The sequence below is a fragment of the Mandrillus leucophaeus genome, unplaced genomic scaffold (genome assembly GCF_000951045.1).
Source record: "Mandrillus leucophaeus isolate KB7577 unplaced genomic scaffold, Mleu.le_1.0 Scaffold1480, whole genome shotgun sequence".
In the NCBI taxonomy this organism is placed as follows: domain Eukaryota; kingdom Metazoa; phylum Chordata; class Mammalia; order Primates; family Cercopithecidae; genus Mandrillus; species Mandrillus leucophaeus.
Window position 1 is genome coordinate 10650 of NW_012101455.1, and position 12760 is coordinate 23409.

The following is a 12760-nucleotide window of genomic DNA, read 5'->3' on the forward strand; positions in this document are numbered from 1 at the left end:
TGCCCGGCCTCTATATGACTATTTCTAAACCATATTTTCAAAGCCACATTTTTTTCCTAAGTTTCTCAGGATGGAAAGCATCTCAAGCTCTGTAATGTGTCAGCTTAACATCTAATTTATAATGTTTTTGTTGAGCACTTACAAACTTTCATGACTTTCCCATTTTTTCTAAAGCCTGAATTCTTTTAAAAGTATTGAGAAGTGGTCAACACAAAGTAGAATGATAAAATTACAAAACACTATCAGGTTAGCAAGCTTTGGAACTTTCCCCCTCATGCCTGCACTTATGTTCACATAACCACAATGAGTGTTGAGGCTGGCAGCTATTTTAATTGTATTAACACATTACATTCTCACAATCTGCCCTCTAGTGTTTAGTTGGCTTTTGAATCAAGATTTAAAAGTGTCTATGCTTTAAAAAAAGAGGTTAAATATTGAGCAGATTTGAGACAATCTTTAGTCGTGTCAAACTATTGTTCTACCTAATAGTTCTAATAGTTCTTTTCCTTCTTTGTAGAAGACATTCAAAGAAAATCAAAGTTGTTAAGGACCAATATTGATAGTTGTCTTTCAACTACTCCAAACATTCTAATTTAGACGGTATAATTTTCAACATATGAATATGTTGCTTGGGAATCATCTGTCAGATTTTTCTCCCATGTAAGTGTATACCTCGTCTCTTTCAATGTAGAATCTCAATGCCTCAAGGGATTGTACATTTCTCATTTTCTTTCATCACACTCCCTCCCACTACTACCACCATCATGTCTTCCATAGTACTCATTATCTCAGAGGTGATCAAAAAATGTTTACTCTTTTAGCCCAAGACAATTTTCTTTAGTTAAAGCTGTAGCTCTTTGTTATGGCCACAGACCACGGCTGAAACCCAGAAAAATCACATAAAATCATGTGATTAGGTAAAAAGGGAAGCTGATTCAAGTAAGTATTAAATAATTAAGAAGATAAATAAATAAATACAAACACCTAAGACTTACTGAGTACCTACTATGTTCCAGACACTGTGCTAAGTACTTTTTACATAGATTTTTTTTCACTTTTTATTTACAACAACCCTATGAAGAGCTACTACTGTTTTCAGATGAAGAGGTCAGAAAGGTTAAATAACTTACCCACAGCCATAGAGCCAAGAAATAAGATGAGCTGGGATTTGAACCAAGAAAAGTTTTAGCTCAGAGTCTAAGCTCTTAATCACTCCACTAGCTTGTCTTTCAATCCATTACTCACTACAGTCATCTCTGGATATGGAGGCCTGGCCTTAGGTATTTTACTTTGCTTTTAATTACAACAATTTCTCTTCTGCCTTACAATGCCTGTTATTCATAGTGGTTCCCAGGCTACATAACCAACAATAAACCCCTTTCTGCTTTCTGTCTTTAACTGGAACAAGCAGTTCTTGCTTTTGCTACTTTGTGGCTCACCCTCTGTAAATTCAACACTATATAATTAACTCCTATACTCCACTTCTCAGTACAGTTACACAACCTTGGTTTTGAGAGCAGGGACCCATGTGAGTAATGACTCGGGGAAAACTCAGAAGAGAGTAAAGAATGTAGATCTGCTAGAGGCTAAAAAACATTCCAAAGACATGTCATTAGCTTGTTAGTCCCCTATGCCATCTCAGAATGAAGACATGTATTTCCTCTCATCCTTTCTACATTGTTTTGAACTGTCTTCTTTTTGACTATTAAAGCAGATCCTGATGTTCTGATGTTCATTTTCTATGAAGGGAGAGTGATGAAAGAAAGGCGAGAAAATAAAAGACAAGGAAACAACAAACAAGATGAGGGTCTGAGATTTCTAACTCTTTAAATAAGTGCTTCTTCATTCTTAATGTGCATAGGAAATCACCTTGGCACTTGTTAATACAGACTGATTCAGCAGGCCTAGGTCTTGGGGAGGGGAAGCTGAGACTGCATTTCTAATACATTCCTCAGTGATTCTAATACTGTTGGTTTGTGGAAGACACTGAGTGGCAGAAGCTCTATATCCTTGCAACCAAAATTCTTTAAAACTTCAATTCCTTAAATATCCCAATAATGATTTTTAAATACTGTAATCTAAGTAATGAAGGTATGATACAGAAAACTCATGTTAACCTCAGTGAATAAAAGTCAACATATCGAAATTTCTCCAACAGCTTAGAGAAAAATGACCTGAACCATCTAAATCAGTTGTAGAGCACGTTTCTCAGAATACCAAAGTAAACAAATAAATCAATAATAAAACCAAGTAATTAAATCATATTCATGTTTTTGCTAGTATATTTATTTTAGGACAGTTTTAAAATAAAGTGTGATGTTTTTCATAGTCCTTTGGAATTTCTGGTATATTTAACTAGTCTATAATTTCAGGTTCTTTTAATAGAATTCCTATAAATAAAGTATTATGAGAAGATATTTTCCATTGGTAATCAGAAAAGAAAGTTCTGGTCTGGGCTCTGCAGTCGATTAGACAAAATCACTGGCAGGTTGTTGGTTAGCTTGGCTGCATTGGGTTGGTTTCTTCACACAGAAAATGAAAGGTCTGGCTAGTGATCTCTGTGGTTTCTTTTACCTCTGAAAGAAACCTCAAAAAATTGTTCTATCTCAGGTTCAAGCTTACTGCCTAAAGTTTAAATCATTACAAAAGGTTATGACTGCATATTTAGTTTTATGACATAGTATCAGATAAATTTATGGTTTATTAGTTACCAAAATAACTTTGGTATTTAGTTCAGGTATCCACCGTCATAGTTCCTGTGGGATGTACTTAACAATTCACCCTTAAAAAAATTTTAAAGAATATTTAACAACAGCAATAGAGATTTCTTCCATAACTAAGATACTGACAAAAAGGCAATAAGCATTTAAACAATAAGCAAATAAGACAAAGTGAAAGATAAAGAAATTTCCTTCTTCATCTGCATGTAGCTTGCTTTTTATCCTCTGCAGAGAGCTAAGAATAATGATTTTTTTTTTTCAGAGTCCTTGACTGATTTGCTAAGAAAATTTCTTACTTATGCATTATAAACAGTTGGATATGGAAGCGTTCATTTCCTAATGTTGACAAAGCAAGTATTTAAAATGGAAAGAAAGATGCTCACTCATATGCAGATCCCAGTTCTATGGCCAAATTCAAACCTAAGCCTACTGTTAGTGATGATGCAACTGAATATTCTCTTGGTATGGTCATTTAAAATAGGTTCTAAGCCTACTTTGAAATATAGTCTATAACATATTGAAATATCTTTAGTCTTTATTTTTATTAGCAAAACCCAAACTATATTTCCTTAAGCCAATTATGCTCAGCAATATTAGTCTCTAAAATTTGCATGTGATAAGATGCACAGATGCCTGTTGACAAGTGATTCTTTAATTAAATCTCTTGATTTGAAATAAAAAAGCATACATTTCAAAAGAGGTTTCAAATCTACAAAATGGAGACATCTTGAAAAGCATGTGTTTTCTTTTCTGTGTGTTCTCTTATTTCAGTATGTTCTCCTCTATGGCATATAAAATCCTGCCTGTAAAATATTACCGTTTTATTAGGAAACATGAGGTCCAACAAAATTATCAGTTTCTCTAAGATATAATATTTAAATTTACTCTATTTTTCTAATAGAGCAAGGATTAAAAGGACAATTATGAGATGTTTGCTTAAATAAACCTAAGGATAAATCTCATGTAACAATCATCAAAATAGCCTAAAATTTTTAATTTGTCAATTTAACAAAATATAGTATTTTCAGTATCATCTTAAAATACTATAAGTTGATCTGCAGCATCAACATTATACATATATAACATACATATTTGTTATTGTGTAACAGCTTTCTAAATTAAATTTTGTTCATAATTTTAGTGCATTCTTCACAGTGTCCTACATTAAAACAATTCAATCCTCAATATTTATTCCTTTTGCTTTAACCTCTAGCTATGATTATCATATGCAGAACTTTATTGGAACATTTGTAGGTATTTAAACTCTGATAAAAGTTGCATCATCCTTTTGCATCATTACAAACATTTTGGGTAGCCTCAAATTTTGGTTTAAAATTGTATACTGTGCATAATATACTAGAATAAAAATTGAAAACATACTACATGGATATAACTCAAAAAGAGGAAAATATTTATCCTCATACCTTCTCTAATTCAAATTTCCTATTCTTTTAAATAGTCTGATTTGAAGAAAAAAATTACTCTTCACAGCTATATCTTAATACTATATAAAATGTATTCTAACCAATCAAATGTAACCCATCAAAATGTCAGAATATTCATCTTCTATACAGCTTCTTTTGACAATTATTGGTGTTTTCAATTTCATATATTTAGTATGTTTTAGCATAAAAAGAAATTGGAAGTTTTTTTAGTTTTTACACTAAGGTCTATATTAACAAAATTATAAAATGCAATGCATAATTCACTTATATACTGTATCTCTTTTCCATTTTACAGAAAATTGAAGATCAGAGAAGTATCTAATTTAAGTTTACACAGCTCCATTCTATCTATGTAGTCCAGCTTCAGAGTATGTCCTCAATTCTCTGAATAATCTTTATTCTCAAATAATGCTACTATTTACATAAATCTTTGGCTATACCTTTAGTTATTTCATTAGAATTAGGTTACTAAAAGTGCTTTTTTTGATTTAAATAGATTTTTTCTTTTTCTCCAAATTTATATAATGCAGAAAATTTTTATTTCTTCTAGGTTTTCATGTTTATTAGTTTCAAATTGCACGAAGTGTTCTCTAATCTTTTAAAAAATTATAACACAGTAAACTTCAATTATGATTATTATCATCTCTCATTTTTCTTAAGCTCATCAAGAATTTTGTATCTTGTAATTTTCATTTTTACTCTCAAAGAACCAGCTCCTGAACTCAAATATCAGTTCTGCTTGTTTTCTGTTTTCTTTTATTATTAACGAATTCTTTTAGGTTTCAAAGAGATTGCTTTTTCTTCCTTTCTATAACTTCTTATTCTGAATGTGTGGCTGATTTATCTTCAATCTTGTGTCAGGTTACCTCTTTAAAAAGTTTAGACTTTATTCCACAAATTTTGATATATACTTTTTCTTTATTTTCTTAACAATATGCACTTAAGATTCTTATTTACTCTTTGAGTTATCCCCTTCCTCCTGTCCCCTTACAAGAGTTTTCACTGGTTTATTGAAATTATTTTTTGTCATTAATTACAGTGTGGTCAGAAATTACTGGCTATCAAAATTTCTACTCTTTAAGAACTTTTAAAGATAGCTGAATACTTTTTATAAAGTAGCAGAAATGCTTGATTGAGCTCTATTTGTACTATGCAAAGTTTCACATATGTATATAGGTGCTCATTTATTTGAAATCTTACTAATTTTACAAAATTCTCAATGCTATATATCCTATAAATTTTGTTATGGACATATAGTTATATGTATAAGTCCTATATTTCAAATGTGTTTACTTGTTTATCCTTGATAATATAAGAATTTAAATTTATATGATTTGATAATACTGTAAATCTAGATAATAAAGTAAGTCCAGTTTGTCTTTTCTAACAAATTTGGCCTTCAACTTCAGTTGTCTGTTCACATTTATCAGATACATGTTTATCTTTTTATTATTGACCTTTCTGTGCCACTTTGGTTTAGGTATGACTCTTTTGCAAACAGTACAGTTCAACTAGATTTTTTTTTTTTTAGTATTTTAGCTTTTCTCAAATAATTTTATCCATTTACATTTATTGTCATAGCTGATAGATTTGTTCTAGTATTGTTTTTGCTTTATGCTTTCTAATTTGGGAACTTGTTTTTCCTTTGGTTGCTGCCATTGCTCTTATCTTTTGAAGGCATTTGAATACAGGAATCCTATGCACAATTCTACTACGGTTGCTTTTCATGCCCATATTTCTCTCATTATTAAAAATATGGCAAAACCACAATTACTTTCACACCAACCTAATAAAACAAGAAAAGAAGCAAAAAAACCTCTTGACACCTGCTTCTATTTTCCTGTTTATGTAAGACAAGAAAATTATAGCTTCATTACTTTCTTTGCCCTTCCACCAATGCTAATAATCAGATCTCTACTTCATACTAATTGTTTTTTAAATTTATCTCTCAATTAGCTGGGCATACCCTATACTTGTACTTTTACAAATACGTGTCTTCATTCAAATTATAGTTTTCAGATTGGCTTTTCAATCTCTGACTTTCACATTTAACATTATTATTCTGACAGTTCTGTGGTTTTTCTTTTTCTTTTCTTTTTTTTTTTTAGACAGTGTCTTGCTCTGTCACCCAGGCTGGAGGGAGTACAGTGGCGTCATCATAGCTCACTAAAATCTCAAACTCCTGGGCTCAAGCAGTCCTCTTACTTTGGCCTCAGAAGAAACTGGTGCACATCAAGACACCTGGCCAATTTATTTATTTTCTTATAGAGACAGAACCTTACTATGTTGCCCAGGTTGGTCTCAGACTCCTTTGTTTCAAGAGATCCTCCCACTCTGGCCTCCGAAAGTGCTGGGATTACAGGACAGAGCTACTGTGTCCAGGCTGTCACGTAGTTTTTATCTTTATCCTGTTCCTTTTTATTCCAGCAGGGCTTCTCCAGTTTCTCTTTCATCATGTATTTGACTGATTTTTAATCATTTCTGTTCTTTACTGCCTTCAACATAGTTTTTAAAGTCTCTTCTAAAACATTTCTAGGGTTGTTTTTCCCTCCTCATTTCAGCTGTTCTTTCTGTATCCCCAGTCTTTCAATTCTAAGCCTACTCTACTTTAATGGCTTCCTACTAATGTTTCAGAAAAGTTTATGTCCTTGAGCATTTTTTGAGAAGATTAACAATATTACTTCTCAAGTTTTCATCTGAATTTTATAAAAATCAGTTCTCTAGATTCTGTTTTTATGCTGAGTCATCGAGGCAAATCATCCTTTCCCCTAGTTTGTCATTTCTCTTCATAGGTCCCAAATTCTTTCTTTGTGTTTAGTGGTTCTTAAGGTGGAACGATCAATCTAGCTAGAACCATTTCCAACAACCTGGGTAGGTAGACTGTTCTTAGCTTATATAATTGTCTACTTGGCTGTGAGCAGATGGCTCCTCCTGGATTTAGATTTGAAGAGCCAGTATCTGAATCTGCCCTAGAATAATCTATAATACCTACTTAGGTAGACTTGCTTTTTGGTTCCATTTTATGATTATGCTGGAGAATCAGAAACAAATTTGTGGTTTGTTCTGGGGTAGTGTACACTTGAAAGCACATATGAAAATCCAATAATCTTCTTGCCTTTATCCCTTTCTCAAATGCTTTTGCTAGGTGACTGAGCATCCCAGGAGAATCCCTTTCCTCCCCATTGTTTTGTACGCTGAGTATTCTTGTCTGAATGGTTATTAAAATATAAAAGCTGATGAGGGCAGAGAGGTGAAAAACAATAACACAACTTGGCTCTAGATGGTTCAGAAAATAAGTTTCTGCTCAGTTGAGGAAATGTCACCAGCTTTTCTGGTTAGTGCAATAGACAGTAGAAGAAAGCAAAGTCAGTTTTTCCTCCCTTTCTTTTCTTTTTGTGGCTATCTGTATTGTTTAGATGGCAGAACATGAAGTCTGCAAGGTAAAAATATGTTTCTCTGTCCAGCCCATAGATGATGTGACCTTTGATGTGGCTTTTCTTTATCATTGCTACAAAGCTGTCTCTAGGGTTTGTATTTTATATTATCATGGATATTAAATAGAAAGATGGGAGTACTGTATCAGGCAAAAGCAGTCTGCTACCTGTTTAAACTAGATTCTTAAATTTTATTAAAATCTGAAGTTCTACAAAGGGAAGCCCACAGGGAGGCAGGGAAACTGAGGAATGAAGTAACAAGAGATCTAGGCAGAATGGAAAGGTGTAATTTTCTACAAGTGAATTATTCTTTATCATGCTGAGGTAAAAGATGTGAAGAAAATCATTTAAAATGTATATAATTTATCTTTCTAAATTATATAGTCTAACATATGCTTAATATTTCATTAACATTGTTAGAATTAAACCTAGCATCTATACTTATATCTTACTATGAAAAAAAAAAAAATGACTAGTGATTTTCAGATCAAGAACTCAATAATGAGTCTTAAAAACTGTATGACAAACATTAGTAAACTTTGTAGCCATTCCTCAGTTATACTGTTGGTCTGGTTCTATGTAGGCACCTAGCACAAGCAGAGACTTAGAATCCTGACCAATGGGACACAAACATCTTTAAGAAATCCACATACTTCATAACTATAAGGATGGTTATTATTAAAAAACAAAATAACAAGTGTTGACAAAAATATGGACAAATTGGAACTGTGTACTGTACTTGTGGAAATGTAAAATGATGTAGCTGCTAGGGTAAATAGTATGGAAGTTCCTCAACAAATTAAACGTAGAACTACCATATGCTCCAACAATTCCACTTTTTTTTTTTTTTTTTTTTCCGACAGAGTCTTGCTCTGTCGCCAGGCTGGAGTGCAGTGACACAATCTCGGCTCACTGCAACCTCCGCCTTCCAGGTTCAAGCGATTCCCCTGCCTCAGCCTCCTGAGTAGCTGGGACTACAGGCGTGCACCACCATTCACGGCTAATTTTTTGTATTTTAGTAGAGATTGGGTTTCACCATGTTGTCCAGGATGGTCTCGATCTCCTGACCTCATGATCCACCTGCCTCGGCCTCTCAAAGTGCTGGGATTACAGGCATGAGCCACTGTGCCTGGCCCCAGCAATTCCACTTCTGAGTATATACCCAACAGAAATGAAAGCAAGGACTTGGACAGATATTTGTACATCCATGTTCATAGCAGCGTTATTCACAATGCCCAAAAGATGGAAGCAACCTAAGTGTCTATTGACAGGTGAAAGGATAAACAAAACGTAGCACATACATAGATGGAAATATTATTCAACCTTCAAAAGGAAGAAAGTTCTGACACGTGCTACAATGTGGACGTACCCTGAGATATGCTAAGTAAAATATGCCGGTCACAAAAGGACAAAGACTAAGATCCCACTCACATGAGGTACCCGGAGTAGTCAAATTCTTAAAGACAGAGAGTGAAATGGTGGTTGCCAACGGATAGGGAAAGGAGGACATGAAAAATTAGTGTTTCATACAAGATACAAAGAGTTCTGAAGATGGATGGTGATGACAGTTGTGTGACAATGAGAACGTACTTAATGCCACTGAACTGTACATTTAAAAATGGCTAAGATGGCAACCTTTGTTTATATTTTACTATAATAAAAAAAAACAAAACCAAAACAACAGAGCTCCACAGGTAGAGGGGATGTGCCCCCTTAGTTTAGAAACACTACTCTGGCCAAGCGTGGTGGCTCGCGCCTGTAATCCCAGAACATTGGGAGGCCGAGGCGGGCGGATCACTTGAGGTCAGGAGTTTGAAACCAGCCTAGCCGACATAGTGAAACTCCCTCTCTACTAAAAATACAAAAATTAGCTGGGCTTAGTGGCGGATGCCTGTAATCCCAGCTACTGTGGAGGCTGAGGCAGGAGAATCGCTTGAACCCAGGAGATGGAGGTTGCAGTGAGCCGAGATCATGCCACTACACTCCAGCCTGGGCGACAGAGTGAGACTCCATCTCAAAAAAAGAGGAAACACTATTATAATAAAAAGGAAAACAAATATTTTTGATAAGTAGTTGTGTCTAAAGACATGCAGATACCTAGCTGACTTTATCATGTTGCTAAAAAAGTAGATACTTAAATAAACAGCTTGCTTGTTTGTTCCACTTCTTAGTAGCCTAAAACAAGCTTTTGAATAAATATGATGTTTGGTATGCTACACTTCTCCAAAGCTCTCCCATGTGATAATGAAGGATTTTTACCTTAAAATATTCATTTAGAAAACATACAATATGCTTCTTAAGGAGAAAAAAAAACTATTAAAAGTTAAAGCTAATGAAGCATAATACAAAAAAAAAAAAAATCACAAACATACAAATTCTAGCATAAGTTGTTCGGAAAGCAATTCCTCAGAAAAACTATCTAAAAATGCTTTAGAAAGAAGTTTTCTACATATCAAGATAGGAGTGGTATGGTATAATATTCAGATCCCATCTAAATATCAGGTAATGTTTTAATTTGAATTTAGCCAAAGTCATTTTTTTCTTTAACATAAATGTACAGTTATGAGACTGAAAAAACGATAGTTCCTAGGCTCCAGCAATTAAAAATTAACCAAATTAGAAAGAGTAAGTCTGTCTGCAAAACAGCTAACTTAGAAATAAATCCATCTGATGCACCTTCAGGAAAATTAGAAAACAGACAAAATACTGAAGCTGACCTTAATCCAAACCTGCTAAATTAATAATTTAGCCTCAGTTTGTACTGTGAGTATTAAAACTTGGGCTGATATTTTTAAAGATGGTCAATTCCAGGACTTTCATGGAGCACTAAATGAGAAAAGGAAAAGAGAGGAAGATCAGTGCACCTGCTAGAAGACAGGTGTTAGCTAAGCAAGGACCAAGTTTCAGATGCCAGGTGAGCTAGTTGGAGCCCAATGAACAAAACTGGTATATAGCCCCTGAACACATATCCTAAGATTTTGAAAAAGCACATGAAACACAGGTTCTACGCATGCAAGTTATATGTATAATCCAGGAATTTGTAAAGAACGACTTCAAGGATAGAAGTCTGATGAAATGGGATAAGGATGGGATCTGATCCTGCTCATAGGAGCATGAAAGTGGTGTAGGGGAGGGGAGAGCCGGTAGAGATGAGGAGAAACAGCAAGTGGAGATGCAGCACTCGAGTCTTAGTGGAAACCAAACACCGAAATCCAAACTCAGGCTTGGAGACACTGAAAACTCAGGCAAACAGAAGTAGAGCGGCCACAGATCCTAGACAGATCTGACTGGAGGCCAGGTAAAAGAATGCAGACAATAAAAGGTTGAACATGGCACAGAAGAACACCACCACCAAGTTGTTTTGATGCTCAGCTGAGCAACTGAGGTAGGGGCCCTGTTGTTTGGGATTCCAGCCTAGAATATAAAAGAGAACAGGGTATGAACATCCTGGCCAAGAACGTTCTCTACCTTAAGTTTGCAGGTCATGTTTATTCTGTTGTAGTCTTACTAAGGGTTTGGCATAACCTGTTCTTCCCTTTCATTTCCCTAATCATTTCCACTGGGCTGGTAATCCCTAATAAGCGTCTGGGGAACAATGACACCTACTGTTTGAGCTCCTATAACTGCAATTAACTTGCTACATGGAATGGTGGCAGGTGTAGATTGATAGCTACTGTTTCCTTCCTTTGCAAAAAACAACAAATGGCTCTGTGGTGAGTTAAGTTGGAGAAGTACTGAAATTAGAGATGACAGAGTTGTTATCACAGAAGATATTTGATTTAGAATAAAAATATGACTGTGTGTCTATTTACAACAGCCCTACCTTATTACAGAAAGGACCTTATTACTGAAGGTAACTGAAATACATGATAGACTAACATGTGATTCAGGCATGACTGTTCAATGAGAATATCACATTACAGAACTGAAATTCCATAAGGTGATAACAAGAGCAACATAATGGCTGAAACGGCTTCTCTGGTTCCCTGTTTCTGCATCCCTTTCTTCTCCCCTAGCCACAGCAAGGTCCTGGGACCTCCACTAGTGTGCACTGTGGCGTCTTCACATGCTCTCCATCTGTATCCTCTATCCCAGACACAGACCCTGTCCTGTTATATACAATCCATCTCTTCTCCACTCCACTAGCAGGACCACTATGTGACCTCCTATACCCGAGCGCGGCTATGGATCATCTACTCTCCTTCCTTTGAGACTGGAGGTCTGCTCTGCTCTCATCTTCTGTCTGTTCAGATCTGCACTCTCTGAAGACTGTCCACTCACAGACTTGTAGCCACTGAGTTTTGCTGTTTCACCTCTTTATGCTACAACTTTCAGAATTAACCACCAAACTGAATATCCCACTGCTGACCAGCTTTCCCAGCCCTGTCCCCTCCATGGCTGCTTGTGGCTGGATCTACTTCCAGTGAGTACCCCTCTCGGCAGACGTGTCTTATGTCTTGATTGGGCCTACTTCTGAAATTCTAATTTCAGGCTAAATAATTACTATTTTTGCATTTGTGAAATAGTTCTGCTTGGTTTATCCATCATATGAAAAGAATGCCTGCTGGTAACTTTTCCTTTTTCTACCATAAATGTGGGCCAGTATGCATATTCATTCCCTTTTTCCCCCTAATTTTATCATATTTTAGTTTCTACGACTTAACATTGAAAAAATCAAGTAGCTTCTATTAAGAGTTCGGTAAATATATTATTGATTTTCTTTTACTCTATTTTCTTGTACTTTCATTCTGCAAGTACAGGACATTCAGAGAAATAAGTTTTCATTAGTTGGCATGATCCAGTGCTAAAGTCTCCTATACTATGTAAAACTGAATTTCCATTAATATATAACAAGCATTTGCTGATATTACTGTGTGTATTTATATAATGAATACCAGACTCACTACGTGCTCAGCAACATCCTCATGTGTTCACATGAATTGCATAGTTGAGATAGCCTATGAACCAGAGTATGCTGATTTGGTCGGCAGGAAACCAGGATGAAAAAAACGGACCACGTTGTCTCATACTGAAACCTCAAATGTTCCCTCTCTTGCCATAAAGTGATTATGCAATACGCTGCAAGTCACTAAAGGGTAAATACTACTAAAAAGCAGTTACTTGGCTAAGCCTGAAGTCCTATGACACATTTCTGAAGTAC

The 12760-nt window shown here is 35.1% G+C and overlaps 2 protein-coding genes across 3 annotated transcripts in view; one reads left to right on the forward strand and one right to left on the reverse strand.

The window, feature by feature from the left end:
- Positions 1-12760, reverse strand: part of LOC105535608 (protein FAM13A-like) — a 269070-nt gene that overhangs the window by 7911 nt on the left and 248399 nt on the right. The gene's annotated exons all lie outside the window — the stretch shown is intronic.
- LOC105535607 (ubiquitin-60S ribosomal protein L40-like) overlaps positions 8441-12760 on the forward strand; it is a 14612-nt gene continuing 10292 nt past the window's right edge. Inside the window, exon 1 of the mRNA XM_011974740.1 lies at positions 8441-8712. The gene's annotated coding sequence lies outside the window, so the exon portion shown is untranslated. The remainder of the gene's footprint in view (positions 8713-12760) is intronic.